The sequence below is a fragment of the Podarcis gaigeae genome (assembly GCF_964106915.1).
Source record: "Podarcis gaigeae genome assembly, chromosome: 1".
NCBI lineage: Eukaryota > Metazoa > Chordata > Lepidosauria > Squamata > Lacertidae > Podarcis > Podarcis gaigeae.
Genome location: NC_139678.1, coordinates 71841742 through 71869532, shown reverse-complemented (window position 1 = coordinate 71869532; position 27791 = coordinate 71841742). Strand labels below are relative to the sequence as shown.

The window sequence follows — 27791 nt, the reverse complement described above, 5'->3', positions numbered from 1 at the left end:
CTGGTGGACATAAAAAAGTTTCTTCATTGAAAACCTTATTATATTTGTCAAGCACTTTAATCACCCTAGGAAATACCTCTTTATAAAGCATATCAAGGTAGTTAGCTTTTTATGTGAAATATCTGAAAAATAATTCAATGTTTAATCCCGTCCCCAATTCATAGTGTGACTGCACTGGGTGTGTACCGCTCTTGGCAGATAGAAAATTCAATGTGTGTCTGTATGTGTGTGTGTATGTATGCATGCGTGTATGCAAGCCAATTCACAGGCAATTCTGTACAGAGCTGTTTTTAATGCTAGCTAATAACAATATTAGATTGTCATTGTAAGGTAGATTCCAATTAGTGGTGTTTCCTACTATGAAAACAGAGACTGAGTTTTTAGAGTAGCACTAGATTGATGAGATGTGAATTACAGTACTAATTCACCTGTAGTTTATTCCAAGAGTGGAATGCCCAGAAACAAACCTCTTCAGCATATTGTCTATTTTTCTTTTTCTCGCCTTTTCCCCAGCTATAATAGGTTGAACTGTGTAGTAAATATGAAGCTCTTGGCCAGCTCCTAAATAGGTATTTAAATTTTGTTGTAGTTGTTACATAGAAATATTCTCTATACCTCTATATTCTCTATACCTCTATAAACTGAGGCAAATGAATAATTCATCCCTGCCCCCAATTTCCTGTGCCTGCTTTTGGACACATCTTTTAGGTGATGTTACAGTTTGTCTAGTATTTCCCTGTTCTGAAAACGTGTAGAAGTTATGTGGTATCCATCAGTATTACATTGAGAATTGGGGTGTTATTTCCGGCCCCTGTGCAGTTCACTCATGCATGCTCACTAAGAAGTAAGCGCCACTTAAATTGTAGTGTTATTCGGAAATAAACTGAGTTCAATGGGACTTGAATGCGTATGCATACTTAGGATTGAGGTGCCAAGTTATATAGAGGAGGTGAGTTCATTATGTATATTTGCCAGACCAGAAATCCACTGATTTTAAAACCGTGATGATATTGCAATTATGATAAATTATCCCTTTCATTATAATTTTGTTTGGTCTAGAATTAGCCTGTTTTGGACATTGCCATAATGGATAATCGTGCCAATTTCTGGTTTGTAGCTATCTTAGAAAGTCATGAGTTATTTGACACTGATGAAACTGCTACACATACCCATCAGATATTCAAGTATTCAGTGAAGTTTTAAATAATTCTCTTTCAATTAGTATAACAGGAACTTGAAAAATGGATTTCTGTTAAAGAAACAAGAATCGGTACATAGTGATTTCTTCCCTCCCCTTGCATACTTGACAATTCTTCTATCAGTTTTAGCCATGCATGCATTTTTAAATAAAGAACAACCTCTTCACAGTTTTAAAACTCTGTTTAGAAGTACTTATTTAATAAGAAAAAAGTCAGTTAGAAAATGTGGTTGTTTGGTTATTTGTAATATAAATGAATGCTTTTATGTTTCTGAATACAAGTGAAACGCTATCAGGTTACTGTGATTAGGAGCATCATGCAAAGCACAGATTACCTACAACTAGTTGATTTACAGGTATGTCAGATCTACCACAGTGATGTAAACCTGTATCATTGTTCAGTGTAAAAAGAATGTTAGAAACAGGCGTAGACATATTTGCATATTTTTATTATTTTTAAATATTTGGTAGAATTTGTTAAAGGCATTAACAAGCAGCAATACCGGAATTATTGTCTTTGTATGCTGTGTTTATATTTTTGTAAAAAACCGCCTTCTTCGTATAACAGTTTTTACTGTATGGCATTCCAACAATCATAATAACTAAGTTTTCTTCTGTTGTATACAGATTGTACCTGTTGACATGCAGCTTTTTTTGTTATGTGAATACCCCTATATAAAATAAAATTAAATGCAGCTGTATTTTGATTGTGCCACAAGAATTTCATCTACTGTGTGTGTGCCATGAGGAAATAGTAGAAGAGCTTTGGTGATTGATTTTTGGTAATTTACTGTACAAAATCCCACAGGTTTAAAATAATACACAGATAATTTGCAAGCAAAGCTACCTGGAAAAAATATGGACCTGTTTATATAGTGTGAGTGTAGGTTATTCCAACTAAGGCATTTTTTTGTACTTTGGAAGATGGGATAATATTGGAATGCCTGCTGTTTGCAACTTCTACAGAACAGATGTATCTAACCCATTGTTTCTCCAGTACACCGAAAGAAGACCTTACCAAACCTGTACATCTCTGAAATGCAGTATTGACTTGATTCTTAACTGCAGGGCCTTCATATCATTGCTCAAAATATCTAACTTTACACCAATATTAGCCATTCTTTTTATAGTGACACTATGCTTAGTAAAAAAACTTCTAAGCACTGAGGTCAGGTGTTGAGATTGGATTCTAGTTTATTTTTTATGAATCAGATAAAGATTTCTGTGCATGAGACCGTATGTGAAGATGAGAGAACAAGAACATTTCCATATCAAAGGCAATATATCTGAGGCTGCATAGTAATTAAAATGCAGTGGTTTGGACTCTGCGCTATCACTTAAGCAGAGCATTGTTGGGATCTTGTACAGAATGCAGCCTCTTGCATACTTCTAGAAATACACTTGCAATTTTGCACAAACATTTATGCTAGTCCACACTTTTCTGTGGATAATTTGTATTTCATCCAAGCCATTCAAAGCCAGAGCTATTTTATTTTTTTTGAGCAACCCCCTCATTATGGCTTTTGTGCATCAACTATTTTTATTCCGGTTGTTTGTATTTCCTCTTACCAGAATGATGGCTTGTTTATATTCACATTCACTTTATATTTCCTAAGACTTCCCCTTCCCAACCCTGTCTCACATTTGTATTTTGTGATTGGAAAAAACTCTTTAATTTTGAGGTCAGAATGGGACTCTTTCATAGCCTAATTGAAGAGAGCACAAAAGGTTACATGTAGCATTTTAGGGTAAATCTACTGTATGATAAGGAGAGTTTTTCTTTTAAATATACAATGCACATTTCCTAGTTATGACTCATCCTTACACAATGTAAAGATGAACAAATTCCTCAGAAGAATGCACTGTGCTCTAGGCACACCTTTTCACAACTCTGCTTTCCTCGGATTATATTTGTAGGGGGAGTTAAATCATTTTGGTTTCTTATGCTAATACTCAAGTGATTTCAGAAGTGAAAAAAAACACCAGTATATTGGGTATTATTCTTGTTTCTTTTGGAATTTTTTATTATTATTACCATGCCTGGTCTTAGAGATTGTTTTTAAAACTTTAAGATTATAATTGAATTAAGAAACTGGTGCTTGAATAGAAAACAGCATTTTGGGTGAACTGTTAAAAGTAAGCAATCTAAGGAATTTATAATTAATATAATATAATATAATATAATATAATATAATATAATATAATATAATATAATATAATTCTTATTTGCAGGAGTTGGTGTTTTAAGCTTCAGCATCCTGGCCAAATCTTAGCATAGGCAGGGTAGGATGTATCTAATCATCCACATTCCCTGGCAGTTTCAACTGGCTCACATAATCCTAACTTCCTCTCCTAAATATATTTTAGTGGCGCATCAGTGGATTACATGATGGACCTTGTCATCCCGCTTTTTAAATTCTACTGCTGTGCGTAAGAAATACAATAGAAATGAAAACACTCTTGAAGTGCAGTATTTTTCTGCTCTTTTCATGATTCAGATGTCTTGCACTGAGTTGGGTTCACACAACCTTCCCCCCCCCCAAGTGTTTTCCCAGTGACTTCTTATGCAGAGCTGTTTGGAACTAGGTCATGCAAAGGATCAGAACTATATGTTCATGTTGCAAAATAACACACATTTGACAAGTGGCCTTTTTGAGGCATGCTGAGCTTGCGTTGATCTTGATGTGTGTCAGATCTTTCATGTGACCTCTTTCACCATGAAGCACATGGAGGGTGATTGTAAAAAGGAACTTGTGATGAGAGTAAAATAGTTAAAGTCATTTGAATCCACCTTTAGCCTCAGTTAGTGTGATGCCTCAGGCTATGTGGTACACAAAATACTCTGGGGGCCTTCTGGATGGAAGGTGTTAATGTACAGAGGGGATTTTGTTTTTATAGTACTAAATAGTTGTAAAAGGTTACATAGATTCAGTCTCATTTTATGAGCTATTTCAGAAAGCAAGACTGGTCTTATGGGGTACAGTAGATAAACAGCATTTGAAGCTTTAAACTTATTCCTGGAATGTTGGGTGCTTATTTCTGGAATGTTGGATGCTATTAAAATAACGCAGATTGCCTTAGATATTCCTTAAGGTTTTTTTGTGAACACTTATACTGCATCAGACAATAAATAAACTGTTTATCACAGGTCTTTGTTACTTAGCTTTCTTTAGCAAGCTATTCTGTTACAATTCAGTTGTGATTATTTTATTCTATTACAATTCAGTTGAGACTTGTATTTAGTCTTAATTCTTCACATTAAAGTTTGGGGGTTTTTTTTGTCCCTTTGGAACACTGAAATTGTTGGAACCATAAGGCTTCTAATTTTCCTTCCACCTTCTTGAGGTCTGTCGGGATCCAATAAGCCCCATTTGGACTGATGTTTCTGATGTCCCCCCCTCCCCCCTTCCAAAGGCAGCACAGCCTACTGTACTGAAAGCTACTCAGGGGACTTTGGGAGTGGTCTTCAAAGCAACGCAAGAAGTGGCAGGTTAGCAGCTGAAAACAGGAATTACTTGACCACCACTTGCATGTACCTAAGGACCTCTTTGGATTCTTGTTTTATTATTCAGTATAGTTGTGAGACAGCAACTCAGATTTCATGCATGCATTTGGGATAACACTGAGTCCATAAAGTTCTATCCTACAAAAAGCAAATGGGCCATAGAATCATAGAATAAATGAACTGATCTTTGTTTGTTTTTTTGTGCTCTGTGGAAAGAGTTGTATGAACATATCCAGGTAATTGGACAGAGGTCTAGGGTTTTCCTTTCGCCATTTTCTTTTGTGCCAAAAGTGCATACAGTGTTTATTGCCAATGATAAAAGTGATTCCTACAACAGGCCACAAGCTGCAACAGCCTGTAGTCGAAAAAGGCATTCATGCATGCAAACAGGCTAATTTACATGAATACATTTTTTCCTTCTTATTTGCATTAGTGTGTAGTACTAAGGATAAATATTTCGATTTTAAACTTAGGCTTGCTACTTTAAAATGTAGATTGTTAAATAGTTTAAATTCTCTTACTAAGTTTTTTTCAGTATACAGACTTTGGTAAAACTTTGATCCCACTCAAATCTATAATTTTGATAGTTGTATTGAGCTACTGAGTGTGTTTCCCTTCTTTTCTCCGTTCTAGTTTCAGAAGGAACCAGAATGATTTTGTACATTTTGCAGTACATGACAAAGAGCATGCTGTTTTAATATTATTGTATGGAAGACTATGAGAAAAAAGAATGAAGGGAGAGACAAACGAATGCTTCTACTTCTCTTCCTTCCCTCTTTGTAAAAGAATTAGGAAGAAGAAGGTGCGGAGGGACAATGCTGCACATTTTTAACATCAAAGAGAAAAGTTGCCATAGTTGCAGCCGTAAGCATGAAGTCACTAGTGTACTTCTTAATTATGGTACAAACCTGCGGCGCTTGTGTAAAATTGGGCTCTGTGGATTGGATCAGTCATTTTATATGGAGCTAAACAATTTCTGCTCAATGTAATATGCCTATTCCAAATGACTGGTATAAATTTGGGTTGACTATGATTCACCTTTTCCTTCCCTACTTGTCTTTTTTTTTGAGAGAGAGAGAGAGGTAGGAATATAGCAAGGGGGTTATATAGAGAATGTTAAGGATGTTATGTATTCAAAGCAAAAGGTGTTAATAGTTAATAGTTTATGAACCAACAAAACCAAAAAAATGTGTGGGGAATAGCAAAATGTAACTTGCATTCTTCATTACTCATTAGTGCTGGTTATGATTTATGGTATATCTTCCCAGTGAACAGAAAATGCATATATCTCTAGACAGTTCTGTGCTTTTTCACTGAATTCCAAGCCGCTGTTCTAAAAAAATGCAGCAAAATCCTATACATATTTAAAACTTCGTCTCACTTGGTTCAATTTGGCTTATACCCAGGTAGGTGGGTATAGGATTGCAGCCTTAAACAGTGCTCCAGGAAATAACACTTTGCTCTCTTTGACACATCCAATTAATGCTATTTTTCTTTCCTTTTCTTTTTTTGAAATTGTGAGTAGAACAAGGGAGCAGGCATCTGAAGCCAGAACAAATGAGAACTTAGAAAAAATAAGAGATGGACTTGTTTAAAAAGAGAGGAAAGCGGGACAGAAGCTACAGGGTAGTGATAATTTTTATCAAACACGCTAATCCTCAGTCTGTGGCTATATTTACTGAAATGCCAACAACACTGATTGTTTCTGTAGGTATCGCTCAAAAGAGTTCCTCTTTTTTTGAACTGTTTTCACTCAATCACTCAACCCTATATGTCCTCATCTACATATTGTTGGAGACAGGAACACAATTAGCTCTTTAGCTCAGTCACTGCACACTGTGGGGCAAGGAACCAGACAAGAAACCAGTGCTTAAAATAAGTGTACAATTTATTGAAGAATAACAACAACAACAAAAAACAAGCAAAGTTCAAACTGGTCTAGCAACTTTGGGGTGAAATATAAAGCAGATAGAGATAGAAGGGAGCTGATACCAAATGTGGTGGAGGCAAAGGCAGCGGTTGCCTGGTAGACATGCATGGAGCTGAATTATGTTATGGAGAGAAATTAACATGCAAATATATGTTGTTGCAAAGTAGCATAGGTACCTATGCAAGACCAAACAGAAACCAAAGTTTAAATATTACTTATTTCGAAGTGGGAGGGGTAGGCAGTAGCATTTAATCGGAGGCTGCAGTAAATTGAGACTGTCCTCAGGATAAGGATGTTGGGAACATACTGGATGCCTCTAGTTGCCAGCAAACAATGAGAGAAACAGCTGCAATAGGAGATGCACATGTTTTGTGCCTCTCCTGCAGCACTGGCTAATCCAAGTAAAATCAAAACAGTGTATCCAGTCCATATATTGAAAACAGGTGTCAAAAGAGGAGTTGCTTTTGAAAAGTTGAAGTAAATATTAATCTTCTCAATTTTTGGGGGCTCAGGATTGTTACCTTGCAGCCAGTGAGTCACATCCAGCCCACCATGCTATGGGATGTAGGCTGCCAGACTTTGCCTGCAGCCTTAGCTCCTGTTCTGATTGGATGATTAAGTCTTCTTCCTTGATTAGAAGATAAAGTGCAGGAAAGGGCCATAGCTCATTGGTAGAGTATCTGCCTTGTATGCAGGAAGGTCCCAGGTTCAACCCCAGACATCTCCAGGTAGTGCTGCCAAGACTCCCAGTTTAAAATCTTTCAGACAGTACTGAGCTAGATGGACTATTAAACTACTGCAATGCGCTCTATGCGGGTCTGCCTTTGAAGGTGATGTGGAAACACCACAAAATCAGAATGCAAGCAGCTGGACTGGTGACTGGGAGCGGCCACTGGGACCATATAACACCGGTCCTAAAGGATCTACATTGGCTCCCAATACGTTTCCAAGCACAATTCAAAGTGTTGGTGCTAACTTAAAAGCCCTAAACAGCCTCAGTCATGTAAACCTGAAGGAATATCTCCACCCCGTCATTCACCCGGACACCAAGATCCAGCTCCTAGGGCCTTCTAGGTTCCCTCACTGCAAGAAGTAATGTTACAGGGAGCTGGCTAAAAAGGAAATCACAGGTATCCATACAACCCACCCTCTTCCCCAGAATGAGGGTCTTATGCGTGAATCCTTTGCTTGCTTTTCTATTCGGTGTGTTGTCTGCTTCTTTTTGTATGTTGACATGGATATTGCCTGGTTTTTGTTGTTGCTGTTTATTTGTTTTGGGGTACCGTGCAGGTGGCTTGCTTGTTTGCGGGTGGATGGGCTCTGAACACCACCTGTTTTTCTTCTGTGGTTTGGGTATCTTGGCCCCTGATTGTTCCTTAGATTTCCAAATGTGTCCCCGTGCCCCAAAACATTGTTGCCAAGCGTGGTCTATTGCAGTATTTATAAAATTAGTGAAAAACTTTATTTCCCACCAGGCATTTTGGAATAGTCAAGCTAGTAGCTGTTTTTATACTGGACAGATATTTTCACTGCTGTTCGTAGACTTATAGTGCATTTTTTAAATTTACCATGTATATATTTAAATCATTTATTTCCCTCTTTACCAAAAAGTTAAATCTTGCTAGCAAAGGATTTACACATACAGTAAAAATAGGGAAGAATTACAAATACAACAAAGACACTTAAAATCACCATAACAACAACAGCAACATGACATAACCAGCTGAAAACAGGGAAATAAAAACAATACAGAACAACAGTTTTAATCTATCTTGTTCTGTGTCTTTCTTGTTTCTGTTTTATATTTTATTGTTTTACAGAAATTGTGCTCAATATTATTTCATAAGCCACTTTAAAGGCCCTTCAGACTGATTGGTGGGGTAGCAAATTTTAAATTAAGCAAGTAAACAGTTGGTAAAATTTGGAGCTTGATTCTGAACACACTCTTGCTCTGTTGCCTGCAAGAGTGTGAGTGGTTTGCATTGCTCAGGTCCATAAAGCTTTTAGCACATACTTAATCCACTTGCTAGCCTGTGCTAAGTTCCTCAAAGGTCTGAGTGTATATCGATGGAAATTTCACTTTTTACTTTTACTCATCCCCCCCCCCCCTACAGCTTTAATGGCAGGCTTGTTAGGCGTTTTAGGATGCACACTTTAACTTGGAGTAAGTTATGCTAAAAACAATGCAATTTACTTCTAAGTAAACATGCACAGGATTGTTCTATAAGTCTTTCAGGTCTTGATTTGTCAGCAGATTGGAGCCGGGTGGGGTATGTTGCAGTAGATATGTCTCTGGTTGCATAGTTATTGCTTAAGTGTGCTGTTAAAATATGCTTGGAATGTGGCTCATTGTGCCTTTGTTTATAGAAAATGAGGTATGCCTATGCAGGTATTGCTGGATATAACTAGTTTCAGTAGGAAGGAGAACGGTCAAGTGACCAGAAACACAGGAAGATAAAGGTTTTATTCATAATTCTACTGTTTTGTTTTTGGGACCTGCTTCTTTCTTCCCACCTCTTGATGTCTTTATATTAATACTCAATATTTGAGGTACAGAGACCTTTTCAAAATGCTAGAGTTGGTTCCCGCTTCATCATCCCCAGTCCTACTTCTATAATATTTGCCTTGCCACTTGAATGGAGAATAAACCACTGCCATTCCTATTTCCTCTGCCACACACACACACGGAACGTCCCATATTAACTTGCATTGAGTAAGGAAACAGAGCTTACTGCTTTGGAAAATGACACTATCCAGCTGCTTCTGCTTAGGTGGACAGATGTGGATCTAGTCCTTACTGAGGTTGTCCACATGTATCTATCTAGGCTGTAGCACTTCAGATCACAGGCAGAGGCTTTTGGGACTGAATATGCTTCCATACAAAAAATAATAACATTTAAAAAGAAGGAGAAAGAAAGAAAGAAAAAGAAAGAAAGAAAGAAATTCCACATAGAAAACTGGCATGTCAGGCAGAAGTTTTGATAGTTTACTACGCTGTTTTACTGCTAGATTGCTATGTGCAGGGAGGTTGTTTTTGTGTGTGTGTGCATTGTGGAACATTCAGCCACATGAGCTGCAGTCCACATGCAGCCTTAAGATACCAGCGATAACTGGACCTCATTCACTTTATTCACTGTCTTTGTCAAGTCTTCCCTCAGAAGCAGCTTTAAATTTCTACTGGATCTCCTAATATCTGACTGCTGCTGGTCATTGGCCAACCCTATTGTAGTAAAGACAGGCTCATTGATAAATTGCCAGTATGAATGCATCCCTGTAACAGTGCGATGTCTGCAGATGGAAGTGATTGAGTGAGCTTACGAGGGCTAAGGTGATCTCACAAGTAAACTGGTTAAAGGCTTTCTATAAACAGTGGGAGTGCAACCTTATCCAGGGTAGGCAATTGAACAGTGACACAGGAAACACTCACTCACATTGCCTCTTCCTTGCCAGGGTTGAAGCTCAGCTTGTTTTTTCCTCATCCATCTCACCATTGCATCCAGGCACCAGTCCAGGGCTTACGTGCCCTCCACCAGTTCAGATGTTGAGCTGCTAGTGTTATCAGGATACAATGGCAGCTTGACCAAAGACTCCTAATTATCACCCCCAGTGGCTTCATACAGATATTAAATAGCATTTGAGCTAAGATGGCAGAACCATCATGACACTGAAAAGCATCCTCCCAATGCTTCTCTCTGGACACTGTCTCAGAGGTAGAACTGCAGCCACTGTGATGCAGTGCTCCTAGTTCCCATTCCTTGGAGCCAATCCAAGAGGGGTACCATGGTCAATGGTATCAAAAGCCAAAGAGAGATCAAGAAGCAGAAGCAAAGTCACACACTGCCTGTCTCACTCTGCAAAGGTCATCTCTCCAGATGATCAGTTGTGGACTAAATGAGGAAACCACAGGTTAAGGCTATATTACAATTACAACATTTCATATATCAGGGATGGGACACCTATGGCCCTGTAAGTGATGGTGGACTCCCAACTCCATTAGCCCCAGACAGTATGGCTGGTGGGAGGCAGAGTCTCCAACAACATCCATGGGCTGCAGGTTTCCTATCCCTGCCACACATGAAAATAAGGACAGTATTGTGTCTGAATGGGAAGCCTAGAGGTGGAGACTGACAGCTCTGTAGTGCAGCATTAGTGGGCAGTAGCGAAGTGTTATGTATTTAATACAACTTACTGTCTCCTAACAGGTTTCTAAGCAACCTGCATTGAATACCGTATACATACAAACAAACGTTATAAAATAGAGTGGGGGGACATTAACATCCCATAGAACACATCAGTGATAACAACATTGGATCTGGTCTTTTAGCCATCTTGTGGGCAGGTTCTCTTGTGGGATACATTTGTTGAGATTCTACCTGAGCAAACATTTGTTGCTTCAATAAACATCACAAAATTGTCTTTCAATCTTTGGTGGATGCTTATTATGGTTATGGAGTTCTCCAGAGAGATTTGTATCAGCAGGTCTGGTACTTGCAACCGTTACAGAATCAAATTTACTTCCCTTTCTGGACTTCTGTTAGTATATATCCTACTCCATCTTACGGAGACCTTTTCTTAACTCACCAATCTCCTTTCTTACAGGGAAACTATCCACTCCTTCTTACCTCCATATAACTTTCTTGTTAGGTTGTCTGTCCTAAGCCCCAGGTTAAATGTAACTTCAACTTCATGCCTCCTTGTCTAAGGAAAGTGGCTGCTGGAATCAGGAAACTTTTACTAGGCAGTACATAAATCCTTATCTCTTGACCCTTGGTTTAATTTACTGTTTTTGACACAATTGTGAGTAGTTTATATTTTTGGTATGCTAGGACGTTTACTAAAGCTTGCATATTAATATCCAAAGATTAAAAATGAAACTAACAGTTTCTGGAGAGACAGCTGTGAGCTGTGTTACTCTGTTGCAGTATTGTAGCACCTTAAAGGCTAATAAATGTATTTATAGCATAAGCTATTGTGGTACAATCCACTTTCATCAGATGCAAAACACACTGGGTTATCCAGTGGTGTCCATCCACTGCAGAAGGATTTCTTCATCAGATTGGTGTGTATGTTGTTGTTTTAAGTGATTCCCCTTCTAAGTGCACCCCCTAAGATGTTCAGGAGGGCCAGGGGACTCCCCGAAACAGATGGAGGGGAAGCTGGGGGCTGTATGGTGGAGAAGAAATGACAAAAAATGCTCCCCTCACAGTTTTGTTGACATATTCCCTCTATCAGTGGGCAGAAAGTGTTGGATACCACCCACTATGCTTGATGAATGCAAATTGGTCAGAGGCTAGATTTTGGAAACTTTAAAAATTACTTTTTTTTTGCTCCAAATCAACACGGTTTAATTCAAGCTGTATTTGGAATGACATACTGGCTTTTGAAGAAAGCAAATAAATTTAGCAACCTAATTTTTCATGACCTAAACTAGTTACATGTGAGTCTTCAAATGTTTTGAATAGAGATGAACTCTTCTATGCCAGCTGCAATCCTTGCCTAAGTTACTTATGCTGTTAAGTTACATCCAGACTTGATGGTTGTAATTTGCTCTACATGAGGCTGTCTTTGAAGGAGGCTTGGAAGCTTCAGCTAGTACAGGATACAGCTCCCCAAATACTTGTGGGAGCATATCACTCCAATAATAAATATTGGCTGCACTGCCAGCCTATTTGCTTCTCAGCTCAATTTGAAGTGCTGGTTTTGACCTTTAAACCCCTAAACAGTTTGGGACAAATTATTTGATGGCTCACTTGCAACATAGGAGTGCTTCTGCATCTTGAGTTTGGCCAAGGAGGCCCTGCTTGCAGACCCAGCAATAGATACAAATGAGAACATAAGACAGTTCTCATTTTGATCATGACCCCTTCTATAAAACTCCCTGTTTACTTTTGGGTGCTAAAACAAAATCTTTTATTTGCCTTCATCTAGGAAAGTTGGGTGCCTTATTTAGTCTTGCTCTTGTTTCAAATTCTTTTAGCGTATGGACATTTTGTGATGTGATACTGATGGCTTGATGTTTGATGCTCCTTTTTTTAGTTTCTGTCTTTTAGAAACTTTTAAATTCATTGTGGTTTTAATGATTGTTTATAGTTTTGTAACAGAGCCATTTTGGGGAGTGCCTGGTTTTTGAAAACAGACATGAAAATGTATTAAAAAAATGAAATATTTCTTTCTGGAAATAAGTGCACTACAAGAGTCTGTTCAGAGTCGAACCCATGTAAAAATGCTGTGCTCCTTTTATTTTTATTTTATTTATTAAATATGGATATCACCCTTCATCCATAGATATCAGGGTGGTTCAAATCTGATGAATGTTTCCGATATTGCATTCGCTTTTGTTTAGGTTTATTACTCTGGTATTTGGCAGATGAGAGAGATGGTTATAAACAAGCAGGTTGTATATTGTACATAATGTAGCTATAATCCAAATTGGGGTAGGGAAGCTATGGCCCTGCAGATGTTGCTCCAGACTTGCATTATCTCTGACCTGAGCCAGGCTTGCTGGATGGGGCTGATAGGAGGTGAAGTCCAACATTTGGAGGCCCACAGTGTTCTAACCCTGTTCTAAATGATTATCAGTATCAGTATCAGTATCAGTAACATCAATAAGAGCATCATTTCCTGTTGTTCTGAGATCTCTATATAGCTTGTGTCAGACTGAAGAAAATTATTTAAGTTAAACCACAATCTGAAACGCCCTTCCTTAGAAAGACTTTCCAAATAAATGTGACTGAATTCTTGGGAACTGCTCTTAGAGTTAGGTATGCTATTAAAATTATTAATAATGTGTGAAAATCTGCTTAATATTCTCAGACTGTGTAATGTGGAGTGATTCAATCTGGCCCCCCTCCCCCTCCCAAAGTTGCAGCTGGCGTATTTGCAGTGACAATATTGAATCTTCTCTCTAGTGACTCTAGTGCCAGGTCTCATGGAAAAGTCAGGAAGGTACAGCCCTGCTAGGTCTCAATCCTTGTCACTTCTGGGGCACAACAGTGAAACTGTTTGTTCCTGACAGGAGACAAGCCCACTGCAGGGCCTTGGTTTCATGTTACATTAAGTATTACTGCTGTTCTTTCAGGAGGCATTATGCTATGACATCAAAGATTTTCTGACAGGCCAGTTGCGGGGTTAGCACTCAAGCTGTCTACTGAAATTTTTAAGGATGGGATTAAATATATATGATTGGATTTAATATGAGCTGGGAAACCACAAATAAGATATAACTGGTGGTTAAGAAAAGTTGAGAGGAATGATAATTTGGCCCTGACCTATTTGTCCATGTGCTGGATAGTTGTAATTTGTTAGGATATGTTAGCTTTTTAAAACGCTTGTACAGCTGTCCTCTCTTCCTAGAAAGATATTGTAACAGAAGCTGCTTCATAGAAATAATCTTTAATGACATGATAAATACTTGTTGTGGTAGCATTAGTTATGAATTAATGCAGATCATTAGACTATTAATTTATTAGAATGAGCAGCATATAGACTGGATAAGGAGTTACACTGGCTTTAAAGGTAAACAAAATGTTACCTGTAAATTGGGGCAGCTATCCTGGGTGGTCCTCCAGATTTTGCTGGGATCCAGCACCCACCATTCCTGTCCATAAGCCATGCTGTAAATAGGGAAATGGTTTCTTTTCATACTTCAGCTTGGCAACAAATTACAACTATAAGGCATAGCATAAGGCCTCCTGACACAAAATGAATCAGTGTGTCTGGCTGTCAACCTTGAATATATTTTGTTTGTAAACTTTGCACAAGTTTGCAAAGTTTGTTTCAACCAACGGTCTAAACAAATTAACTTACTAACATTGCTGTGCTCTACATGTTGGCATATTATAATCAATGGGATTTATTCCTACATAAGTACGCATGGAATTCTAGCCTTTGTTATTGGCTGTAAATTAAGTCATAGAATCACATAACTGTAGAGTTGGAATAAGCAATAATATAACTTGTTTTAGGACAGGATTTTAATCTCTTGCTAATAACCAATTCACTTAAATGGAGGAAATTATTCATTATTAAAGCTGAAAGGAAGCAAATTCATATCTATGGCTTGGATCCTAACTTGTCATTCTGTGAATGGGAAGGCACTTACATTTACAAAAGGAGAGTTACAATCATGGAAGAGATTGTTAAATGGAGTAAAGTTTTGGGGCCCATTCCCCCCCCCCCACTTTCTCTCTACAGTTACTTATAATAGCTTGTAGCATTTCATAACCAGAGTCCAGTGAAATATGACAATTTTGCCCATTGTCACTTCACATTCTTACTTGCTACCCTAAATGTAAGACAACAAGAACTCCTGATATCCTTGTGTAGTTCTTTTGGACAAAAAGAAGAATATCAGTCTCAAGCTCTAGTCTAGCATCTTTAAGTGTTTCCTTAGATTCTTAAATGATGAAATCAGTCTTTCAGCACCAACAAAATTGCTATTGTACTGTTGGAAGTAGGGCTTTGCAGCTGGAAATATCAACATTAATTTGAGAAACTACATTTGGCTGTTTAGACTATGCTAACAAGGCACTCATTCCATGTAGTATCAAGTGAGGGAATCATCTTTAAAATGAAAGGTGCAGCAGACAATATGTTTTTTCCAGAAAAACTAATATGAGGGACTCCGGATTAATCAGAAGCAAGGCATCATCAGAAAAATCTTCTGAGGCTGGATTCCAAAATGCAGCTACTAACAACCCCCACTGAATACATGCCATGCATAGGATCAAGCTGCTGGTAACATGATTCAGATAACCAAGAAACATAGGTTTATCCATTGCTGTGTAGAATATAAATTTTGTCAAAATGAAAAAAACAAAGACAATAGTAGTTTTGGATAAGCACTGATATAATTGTTATAGCATCAAGTGTGAAGCAAGAACCATTAACTATGAGAGGAGGTACAGTAGTAGCATAAATATTGGATAGCTTCTCCATGTATAAATACAATGGCTCGTGTTGCACAGCTTACTAATGTAAAAGAAGAAGTGTATTTTAGGTAGGTAACAGGACTTTAACCCTAACCATGTTGACTCATAAGTAAGTATTGTTGAATTAAATGGAACTTTCTTCAAGGTAGGCCGGGTTAAGATTGTTGCCTAAACAATCTGTTTCTGCTCTGGGCTGCCTACTTCAAGAACAGCTTTCAGCTTCAGGTTCTGAAATGCTGTTCCACTGTTAAATACTTTAAGGGTGCATGGTACAGAAAGTGTGAGCACAGAAAAAAAAGAGATGTCTTTTGTTTGGACTTGGAAGAAGAAAATAATTCCTGACTCCTCCCCCCATCCCCTGATTGCAATAAGGCTAGTGTGTGGTGCAATATTGCTTAGCTGCCACTATGCCAAAAGCTTCACCATATACCTGCCTGCCTGTCTGCCTACCTTTATTTTCCCCACCACTCAATGCATAATGCATCTAGCTCAAATCAAAGTCAGCATGTCTGGCTAAACAGAATGGAACAGAAATGGAAAATATCACTTGTCCTAGGGTGTGAAGAATCAGGGATTGTGGCAGCATTCCCTGGGGATATTCCCTGGCAGGTGGCAAAAGTAGAAAACTTAAACTTGAACCACTTAGTTTTACATCCTCAAATCACATTTCTTTTTTACATAACCAAATTGAGATGTAGAAGTTACAAGATATAGTCTGTGAATGCAGTCTCAGAGTTATTTTGATCTCTTCTTTTACAAAAATGATTGCCAATTACTGTGACTGCTTATATCCATATAAAACACTAATTAGAGCAATGGTCAACTTTTTTTTTTAAGGAACAGAGTCTACTTGGTTATCAGAATTGTTCGTTTATGTGAATATTACAGCTGGTGAAATTTAGTTTATTAATATAATGGCAACCAACTTCACTGATCCCACCATAGAAAATTACGTTGCTTTGAAATATTGAACACAGGGCTCTGAGTCTGTGGTAAATGTTTGTTAGCTAATATTTTCAAACTTAATAAATAGTCCAGCATGTACCATACGCTTTGGTGTGCAAAATGGTCCAAGAGGCATTGGTGCACTAATGCTTAAGAAATGCAACTCATGCTGTTTAATGTCATTTTGGAGGAGATTTTTAGTTCAATGGCTACTAATAGTTGTAGTTTTCTATTGACTGTTGATAGTTACTACTGTGTCCCCCCTCCACCTTGAAAGCTCTTTTTGTTTTAAGGAGTTAATCTTTTTACAAGGGCAGTGGCAATTATTAATGAAGACCATAACCACAGGAAAAGTACATCCTGGAGGCAGTAACATTAATAGAAGCACTTGGGAATTAACAGAGTGCCAATCATTTAAATATATTTTGGCTTTTCTAATATGTGTATATTTTGTAGGGTGTCTTTTTCTTCTGGATGCTTACGATGATTATTCTTCAGAACAGGAAACTGTTTAGGAGACCTTGTCAAAAGTTCTCTCATTAGAGGGGGGACCTAGAGTCCTTTCAATTTCCTGTGTGGAATGCCTGGTGTTTGCTGGCTAGCTAATCTTTCAGTTTCCATTTAAATAAACAGCAGCAGAACTGACTCGATAAGTGTGCCACTAAATGGATCATATTACCGCTTAACTTGGGGCTAATGCTCAACTATGTGGTTTGTACACCAAAAAAAGGCAGTTCACAAATTAGTTATGAAACAAAAGCCAACAATATTGCTGTCTTTGTGTCACTCCATCAAATCTGATTAGTCTGTTACAAGACAAAAGCAAAGAATTCCATGCAGAAATATAAATTGTGTTGGCAAATTTTACACGGTACTCTGGAAGGAATGCATTGTTGATAGCTGTTCCATCCCTAAGATTTTACTTTTGGCTTGAATTGAAATTCCTTACTTTCATTTATTTCAATCAGGGATCCCTGAAAAACTGTTCAATCCGAACCCAATTTTGTGATGAGCTGTGGGAAATAAAAGCCACCGGGGACTGAGGAGCCCGTTATCACTAATTCAGAATTTAGGCTGCAATCCTAACCCCACTTACCTGGGAGTAAGTGCAGTGTTAAAAGGACCACATTGGTTTTCTAATGAAAGTGACATGAGCTTACTGTTGGACAAATGTCCGCTGTCATTTAAGCCCTTAAGATGGGATAGGGTCTTGCAGTCTCTCACACCAGGTCCTTCACATTCCATCCCTCTCCAACCATCAGAAGGCCCTGCAAATGACCTTTGGGCAGATGGTGTTACTCATCAGGAGACCAGCGTGTCTGTAACTAACTGGTTCAGGATAAGCTAGATTGGAGATGCATGGGTATAGCCGGGGGGCAGGGAGGGGCAGCTGCCCCCCATTAATAAAATTCAATAAAAATACATAGCTAACTGGGGGCCTGCTCCCCCTAACAAAAATCCTGGCTATGCCCATGTTGAGATGTAAGAGCTCCTTTTATTTTCAAACTCTTGTTTCAATACAGTGGAACCTCGGGTTACGGACGCTTCAGGTTACAGACGCTTCAGGTTACAGACTCTGCTAACCCAGAAATAGTACCTCAGGTTAAGAACTTTGCTTCAGGATGAGAACAGAAATTGCGTGGCGGCAGTGCGGCAGCAGCAGGAGGCCCCATTAGTTAAGTGGTGCTTCAGGTTAAGAACAGTTTCAGGTTAAAAACGTACCTCCGGAATGAATAAAGTTCTTAACCTGAGGTACCACTGAAGTCTGTTTTGTCCCTTTGTTCTCTCTCTTGAGCTTTTCATCCCTAAGAAATGTTATATATTTAACAAATTGGCTTTACTGCCAACTCACAGGGTTGAAGAAAATCTTCCCATGAGCCTAAGACCCTTGGTTTATGCTACAAAGCTATAGAATGAGGGTTGACAGAGGAAAGCAGGCTGCTTAGATCTCTGGGAGAGACAGGGAGTCAGGTGCAGGCTCTTCTCCCCTTGAAAACGGATAGGGATCTTGGCAGGGAAAAGCAAGGGGAATGATTAAAATAACTAGATGCTATCATGGGGCCCATGTTTAAGAGTTGGCCAAAGAGCCCCAGAGCCCCAGAATTCCTGTTCCCCTGGGAGCTATAGGCAAAAAGGGTGGTCTACTTTGCAAAGCAGTGCTATAAGAATGGGCCTTCTTTCTTCACAAGTGTCACTGAATTCCATAGGAATTACTTCTTAGTAGACATGGGTGGGATTGAAGTGTTAGTGGTTTTTATCAGAGTTAACTTTACAATGCTAATTAATGTGTACTTTGAGGAGTGGCAATAAATGTTATACGGTAAATCATGATGCTTACTGGAAGAATAAACCAGCATTGACATGTATCATGCTGGAATACAAGACATAAATATTTCTTCAGACAAAAAGGTCAAACCATCTTTGGTTGAATAAAAATGTCCTTTCAAATATTGATGTATGAGGGGTTTATTTTGGGATAGAGCCTTACCTTTTAAAGTTGTGATGAAAGTAACTAAAGAAATACATTAATTTCATTAAATTGTGAATGGAGTTGAAAATAGAGAACATTCACTGTTATATGACAGATTCACTGTTTTATGTAGTCTGGCCTAAAGGTCTGTTATGTATTTCAATGATTAACATGTGTTGTTAAAATAAGTTGCATGCTGAAAATAGCAGGCACGTGTGACATCGGGTTTTGACTCAAACTGAGTGCTTGGAAAACAAATTGAAAGAGATCACAAGACTGATGGCAATTAATGTTGAATGCTGGAGAAGTGTTTGATAGTTATTGTATTTTTATTTGTTTAAAAAACAATAAAAATTGTTTGTTTTTTAAATTAAAAAAGTGCATAATGTAAAGCAGCCTTACCCAATCTGGTGCCCTTCAGATGTTCTTGACTATAAATTTCATCATTCATGATGGGGCTGATGTAGTCCAACACATCTGGAGGGCACCAGATTGATTATGCCCTACTCTTTCAACCTTCCCCAATCACACCATGGGCTTGAAGGGAAAGAGACAGAAAGAGATAGCACAGAGAGGGGCCCTCAGAGGCATTCAAGCAGTGGTCTAGAGTGGAGAGGGAATGCTGAGGAGCTTAACTCCAGCCATTTATTTCAGGCTTCATCTGTAGGTTACTGATCTCCGTGCTCTGGTAAATGAAGCTTTCAGGTTTGTTTGTCACAAATGAAATCAGAGAGAGAGAGAGAGAGAGAGAGAGAGAGAGAGAGAGAGAGAGAAAATTGAGCAAATGTTAGATACTGTACTACTTTTCATCGATGGAGTTTCTTCATACTACCAGTTTAAATAGTAACACTTACTGGTACTTCCAGGAAACTGCATACTGTTTCAAATTGTTGTTGTTTACATTGTCTTGGGAGACAATGGAAGAGTGAAGTAAAACATTTGGGGATTTACAGCGTGTGTCGTGGCTGTATTGTTCACTACAATAAATTGGGTATTATGTGTACTGCAGCTTTGTGTGTGTGTGTGTGGTCTATATCTAGGGTCAACACAACTCCTTGCATTTTTTTCTCTTTTGGAGGTATGGCTGTGGGTGCTGTCATAATGTTACACTGCGCTATAGTCTTCAAGTAGAGAAGTTTAAGAGAGCTGAGCAGCAGGAATAGAATGAAAAGGTTGTGTCTTCCAGAAACATCTGAACTCGTCCAATCAGAATAAGCTGCTGCAGTTTGATTTTAAGATGTCCTGTGGGATTTATCTTTGCTTCTGTGTAATCTGTAGAAATGTAAATCCTGGGTAGCTCTCCAGGCAGTGTTTTGATTTGTCAAGGAGGCCAATATTACAGTGATCTAGGCAGGCAGTCTGGTAGTACTTTAGTTAGAAATGTATTTTCTAAATTGAATTCAGATATAAAGCAAGGGCAAGAGAGAGTGCTAATTGCACACTAATCACCTTGAACTAAACAACATTGCAAAAGTTGCTGATTATTTATTACCACATAAATTTTCAATACCTTTAGGGGATGCTTTCGCACCCCCCATATCACTAATACTAGGCAATTTGTAATTGTTTTAGTTAGTGGACCAAGTCCATTTAGAATTTTAGCAGCAAATGCCAAATTAACAAGGAGGATTTGAGGTGCACTGTGTGTGGCATCTTCCAAACCACATGTGGGATGGATGTTATGACTCTTGTTTGGGAAGGGTGAGTAACTGGCTGGCACATCTTTTTTTAAAATATAATTTTTATTAAAAAATTTCCTCGTTTACAAAAACACATGCATTGTCTCTTTCTTCAGGTTGTGTTTTCTACAGATCAGTTACATTTGTTGTGAGACATTGGTTTTATATCCAATATAAAAGGTAAAGGTAAAGGGACCCGCGACCATAAGGTCCAGTCGCGGATGACTCTGGGGTTGCGGTGCTCATCTCGCTTTATTGGCCGAGGGAGCCGGCTTACAACTTCCGGGTCATGTGGCCAGCATGACTAAGCCGCTTCTGGCGAACCAGAGCAGTGCACGAAAATGCCGTTTACCCTCCCGCCAGAATGGTATCTATTTATCTACTTGCCCTTTGACATGCTTTTGAACTGCTAGGTTGGCAGGAACTGGGACCGAGCAATGGGCGCTCATCCCGTCGTGGAGATTCGAACCGCCGACCTTCTGATCGGCAAACCCTAGGCTCTGTGGTTTAGACCACAGTGCCACCTGCGTCCTATAGGGCTGGGAATAAAAGGGGGGGAGGCAGCAGAAGAGCAGTTGGGGTTGTAAAGCTTATGTTCTTTACTTAGTGTATGCATGGGTTTTTTGTGTCAGCGTCACTTGGGAAAGTTCTCTTTCTGTTTGCTTGTTATGTTTCCTTGGTGGTGAGAGAAGTTGGGGTGGCCTAGGGTGTGGTTGATTATCTTTGGTTGCCTGCAGTGGGATTTGTTTGTTCGTGTGTGAAGGGGGCTGGCACATCTTTAACAGGAGACAGTTATAGGATTTAATGAATCCTTTGTGGCTGATGGGACATCTTGCGAACATTTCTTGTTCTACTTAATAATGTGTGTTTTTTTTGGGGGGGGGTATATCTAATAGTTCTAAGTTTGGTTATATTTTTCATTCTAAATACTTTGTGGTACCTTGAGGATTTTGGCTGGAAGACCAAAAACTGGATGACTTTGTTATCAGCCAAAGTTATTCTTAAATTACTGCTTGTGATTTCTGACTCCCTGTTCTTGATATGGAAAGCTGTGGCCTTGAGACAATTTGCAAGATGTGGGCAAGGAATTAAATGTTAAACTGGTCAAACAGATACTGGTCCATAAACGTTCTCCTCCTGCTTTGTCAGATGGGGATGATAATTGTACCAAACTACTTTTCCAAGACATAAATCTAGTCTGGAAATTCAGCCTGGAAGCCCCGAATGAAGCAAAATGTGCTATGTGAACAAAGTTCCAAGTTGAGTCCTTGGATACAGTCCACTGAGGTCTCAGGGACATTACTGATAAGGAAAATAGTAGCAGTGGTGAATCATGACACCTCAAATTTCAACGGTGCTGTGTGCAGCGCCAAATTCTGACACCTCCCTGCCTCTCACATTCCATTGGATGTCATGGTTTTGACACCCGTCGTGGCTCCCTGGAGGCTCAGCACCCAGTGTAACCAAAGCGGTTATGGTCCCCAATATCTGCTTTTGATAGAAGCAGCCACCTGGTTTAGGGCTTCTCTGTACCACAGTAAGCAGTTGAAAGAATGGTTTTTAAAATGATAGTAGTTGGCATGGCAGGGAATATCCATCTGGTGTATGACTCTTGTGTATTAAGTTCCACTAGCGACAAATATACTACTTGTGTGTAGTGCCCAAGAGTCTTGTCACCAGCTGGATATTCCCTGTGTCAATGTACACGTTTCTGGCGGGATGCAGAAACTTTGGGTGTAGGGAAGATTATAGTGGTAACTGTAAGTGCCTTTCCCAGCGCTTCTCCTATACACATCTTCTGCAGTTACAAAATACTGTATGGTTGCAGTGCTTTCAGAAAAGTAGCTCAGTTTTGAAGAAAGATACGCAGATTGCTTACAACAAAAGAATAACTAGCTCACTTTTTTAAATGTAAATGCTGATTATGTGGAAAAGCCCGCAGATACCAACTATAGCCTTTTGGTAGCCCAGTACTCCTGCTCAGCCAGCTCAGCCTATTCCCATCAAAAGGACGTCTGCAGCTCTTTCCTGCTTCCAATTAGTTCAACAGTCAGTGAGATCTTGAATCTCCTAACTTTGTTGGATTATTTTTTTTAAGTATTACAAATGCTACAAAAAATTTAAATGTGTCTTTTTATTCTTGCCTCTGAATGTCTTCCCACCATTTCTTTCATCTTCTTTTTTAAAAAATAAAGCATAAACCAAAACAAGACAAGAACTTTTTTGGCTGTACTACTCAGCAATATATCCCTTTCTTGAAAACAACATAAAGTGGAGTTGTGCGCACACATACTGAGAGGAGCCGATTCCCCCCACCGTGTTTACAGCAACACCTCTAGGTGACTGAAGGCTTCTTCATTTTATATAGGGCTCCAGACTACAGATCATTAGCTTGATATGGTCGCTCGATGGTGCAAAGTCATTTGAATATTTATTACCCTGCGTAATACTTTTTTCCTTTTCAAGTGGGAAATAAATGTGCTAAGGCCGGCTTTCCTCTTCCTTTGCCTGATATGCTAACCAACAAATATGTGAGACTGGCTCTAATTGTATCTCCTTGGAGCATTGTGCTTGACAACAGCTGTTTGTACGTAGAAGGCAGAAAACTATCCTGAAATTGCTTCCAAAGCCCAAAAGTCTTATTATTTCTATTTTTTAGAATAAAGCATAAAACAGTGATGACGATGTTAGGAAGTCCAGCTGAAAACAGCTCTCTAACTTTTGAGTAGATGGTATGTTTGAATAGTGTACTGTTCATTAATCAAAGGAGTCTCATGACCCTGAAAACTCACCTCCCCCCCCCCTTGTCTGCAGACCTGCAGAAGTGGTAACAAATACAAACAGTGTGCAAGTAAAGTTTTGGAAGGAAGATTATTACATGACATGAAAGCCAGCAGCAGGCAAACCAGAGAATGAGACAACTGTATTTGAGACCCGTATTTATTTTCAAGGTGGAACATTCTGTTTGTATGGTTTTTTTATTTGCTATTTTAAGATCTCTGTGTTTCACTTGGTACATTCACAAAGTCCAGCTGTGAATAATAGGAATCATTATATGGGTGTAAATGGTATATTGACTTCATTTTTCTGAGGCTCTAACACACCTTCCTTGTTGGCAGCAGAAAGCAATGAATGAGGCATTTTATTAAAACTGGTGCTGGTGGTTATAATCAAAGGTCACTGGTTAGCTCTCACTTTTCAGTCTCAGATTTGTCTAGATGTTTGATCAGGGCACTGCAATGAAATTATTATGACAAAGACTTTGTACTAGGCGGTATCTGTCTGCCGAAACTTGAAAGTCTTTGCCACAGTGATGCTGACAGCATGTGAACGCTGAAGGAATGTGCAAGAAATGTTATGTCTTAAAGAAACCTTTACTAAGTATCATCTTCCTTTTGTGTTGCGTTTGAAATCATTTCAGTTGCTATTAAGGTACCAGTGAAAAGGTGTTCTATTGATTAAAGGTGGCGTGTTTTTCCCCCTTTTCAGAGTGCACTGTGTGCTTTAAGACAGTCTTCTCCATACTCGCTCAGCTCAGTCCCTGCTGCACACAGCAAGTTCATTAACATGCAGATATGCAGCGATTGAAGTTGGGCTGCCTTTTACATTGGAGTTGTCTTGATATAATGAGCTTCTCTTTAATGTTCAAAAAATGTTGTTACTTTCTTAAAAGGGGGTTGTTTGTGAATTTCATTAAATTTAATTCTGTCTTCAAACAACTTCAGTATTGTTCATTTTACTACAATTAACATGCTTTCTGATGCTGAGAATTATTTTTAAAAAATATATAAATGGGCACAGTGCAAATTTACACATTTCTAAAGTGGATATCCCCCCCCCCCTTTGAAAGAGAGAGGCTGGTGTTTAATGGACAGATTCTATATTATAATTGATGCCCCATGTGGAAAAGCTGTAGAGTAAAAGTAGGTTAGGTCTGTCACTTTTCCTCTTGGACAAAGAGAAAGGCCAGCCATGCAGGAGGGAAGGAGCACTTGCCTTCCTTCCTTTGTTTTAGGGGATCGTGTAAGGCCAGAGAAGAAAGTAAATGGATGAAGTAAGCCACTGCCAGGGCAGAGTAACAAGAGCCTTTGTAGTTCATAGTCATTCTACTTTGAAAAGCTGCCATTTGTAAAGTTAAACCAGAAAGGGAAGCTCATGTTCCCTTGGGGAAGAAAATGTTACAGACATTATTCTAGCATCATCATAATCATTAATAAGGTTTGTTTATTGAATAACAAATATACCTCCTTACCTACTTTGAGGCCAAAATGTGGTACAAACAGCATGATATAGCGTGGGTTGGAGAATCGGAATTGGAGCCTTGAGCCATTGCACAGAACCATTTAAAGCAGTCTCTCTGTGTGGGTATAAGCTGCTCCATTAAGGTGCCAGAAAATTTGAAAACCCACTGAGCACGTGGATCTACGTGATCTGAGAAGCTTCCGCACAAGGATGCTTGTGGTTGCTTATGTGGAGAGTGAGTCTATGTGACCAAGGCAATCCATATGTTGAAAAGGTTCAAGAATTACAACCAATATGGAGCGACTTTGGGCAAGTCAGTGGAATGTTTGGGAATCGATCCGTGTCTGGGGGTTAGTATCTGTTTCTCCAGAGTTTCTTGCTCTGGTTTACATGGACTTGCTACCACCTTCTTCATTAACAGAGTTTATGTTACCAGCTGGCACATTTTCAGGAAATTCTGCTCAGTGCTAAGAAGCCCATTGGATTATCCTCATAAATTGGATTTTAAAAATTTTATACAGTGGTACCACGGGTTACAAACGCTTCATGTAACAGACTCCGCTAACCCAGAAGTAGTACCTTGGGTTAAGAACTTTACCTCAGGATGAGAACAGAAATCGCGTGGCAGCAGCTAAAGTGGTACCTCAGGTTAAGAACAGTTTCAGGTTAAGAACGGACCTCCGGAACAAATTAAGTTCTTAACTAGACGTACCACTGTATGTCTGCTGTGAAGCTTTTGAGCCCCTGCTCTGGAAACAAAAACTATTCATGCGCAAATGAAGTAACAAGGGCGATGCCAGTTCCTGAGAATAATCTGGAAGCTATGTAAAGCCTAGTATGCTGTTGAGGATGCTATTACATAGGTTTTAAAATGGTACCATTTAAAAGACCCTTTATGTTGTATACCAAGCTGTATTCTGCACTTTGAACTCTTGTTTGCTATACATTACAGTGGTACCTCGGGTTACATACGCTTCAGGTTGCATACGCTTCAGGTTACAGACTCCACTAACCCAGAAATAGTGCTTCAGGTTAAGAACTTTGCTTCAGAATGAGAACAGAAATCGTGCTCCGGCAGCGCAGCAGCAGCAGGAGGCCCCATTAGCTAAAGTGGTGCTTCAGGTTAAGAACAGTTTCAGGTTAAGTACGGACCTCCAGAACGAATTAAGTACTTAACCCGAGGTACCACTGTATTTAGTATCCTAAGTAATATAACCTGCCAGACAACCATGCAACAAGTTTTGTACAAAATTGTATTCCAGAGTTCCTGGTTCAAAGCCAGCCTCAGCTCTTTAGGGAGAAGAATATTATATAAACATAATAAATAAATTTTGTATCTAATTCTGTTATCTGCTACCAACAGTCATCTACAGATATTCCCATCTGCAGCTGAATGCATATTATGCATTGCATATTGGTGTGATTTCCTTAAAAGCTCTGCTACTAAGGGGACTCAAGAAGTAATATTGTCAGAGGTGCAGGAAATTGCATCTATCTTGGCTTCTGAATTTCTTCTCCCAACAGCAGTGTTCCCTATGATAATTGATAAGTATGCTAAAATTCAGAGCTGTATCACAAGCATCCTCCAATACAGTACAAGTGATGCTCTCAGGAAAAAGTGAGACACCCCATTGGGTATACACAAGCTCTTATGCACATTTAATTTTTTTAATTGATTCTTTGTATTCCAGCTATTAATTGTGTTGAGTGAAGTTGTTTTATTGCATCCATTTCCAACTGTGATGCAAAGCGTTTGCACTTGAAGGCCTGATTCCTAGTCTATGCTTGCTTTCTTTTTTAAAAAGGCATAGATTTGTTGTTTGAAGCAAAGAAGAATGCATAAAGTAGACAAAAATGGCCAGTGTAACTTAATGCAGCTTATTGAAATTCATCAGATATACAGTATACATGTATTTGATTATATTTACATTCTGTCTGTCATTCTTAATGCTTAACTATTAAGCTTTGTCTGAAAAAGTAGAAATTGGAGATTTGCCTTAATAAAATATTTCTGGAAGAAGTGAAGCTAAAAGTGGATTGAATATGCTGCTGAGTAAATGTGCACAGGATCAGGCTATTTAGGATGTTTTAGTTACCATTACCTTTTTTCAGAGTCCGAGGCTCCTGTTTACATCTTGGCCCTCGAGGAGGATTGCTTGGTAGCTCACTGTGACCACTTTTGAAGATAAACACTCATACCTGTTCTGACTTAGGTGCAGCTAGAGCAGGTATATTTTTGGTGTATCCTTGTCCAGTTATGTTGAATATGTTCCAATTTATGAAGCCTTAGGATATTAACAGATTTCCAGGTGAGATGAGGCCAGTCACATGTGTCAGGAGCTCGTCCTACAGTCGAGTAGGACCCTGGAAGAGACTGGCATGTTCCCTCCCTCCTGGTCGATCGTTTGGGAGCTTCAGAAGCTTTCTTCTGCCCGAATATCACAGCAACTGATGCTAACAGACATCGGCACACTTAAGGATCCTCAGAGTTTGCACAGCTTGCGTAACAGACCTCAGCAACTCAGCATTTTGGCTAATCTACTTTATTTACATATAAACATACACGGAGCACTGCAACATGGCTCCCTCTTTCTCTAGCATCAGACAGCAAAGAGAAAGAACAAAGGACAATAGTTCCACTTCACGGAACACAGTAACACAAACATCCTGTCTCCGTCACTTCCCACTCTGTGGAGTCAAAACATATACCATCATTTGAAAGACAACAAACCCATGACTGCAATCATGGAGCAGGAATTCTAACAACATATTCACTCAGCTCTTACCCATCTAAGCTAATAAGAGCTGCTGGAGGATCTTTGTCTGAGTGGGTAGTAGCATAGTGAATGCCTCCTCCTGGAATGCTGTGGTCCCCAAAAATTTGAAAGAGGT

General features: G+C 39.0%; 1 protein-coding gene and 1 long non-coding RNA gene across 45 annotated transcripts in view; one reads left to right on the top strand and one right to left on the bottom strand.

The window, feature by feature from the left end:
* LOC310834350 overlaps positions 1 to 25816 on the bottom strand; it is a 79972-nt gene extending 54156 nt beyond the window's left edge. Inside the window, exon 1 of the long non-coding RNA XR_014559214.1 lies at positions 25427 to 25816. This is a non-coding gene — a long non-coding RNA (uncharacterized lncRNA). The remainder of the gene's footprint in view (positions 1 to 25426) is intronic.
* Positions 1 to 27791, top strand: part of SOX6 (SRY-box transcription factor 6) — a 451086-nt gene that overhangs the window by 39216 nt on the left and 384079 nt on the right. The window lies entirely within an intron of this gene.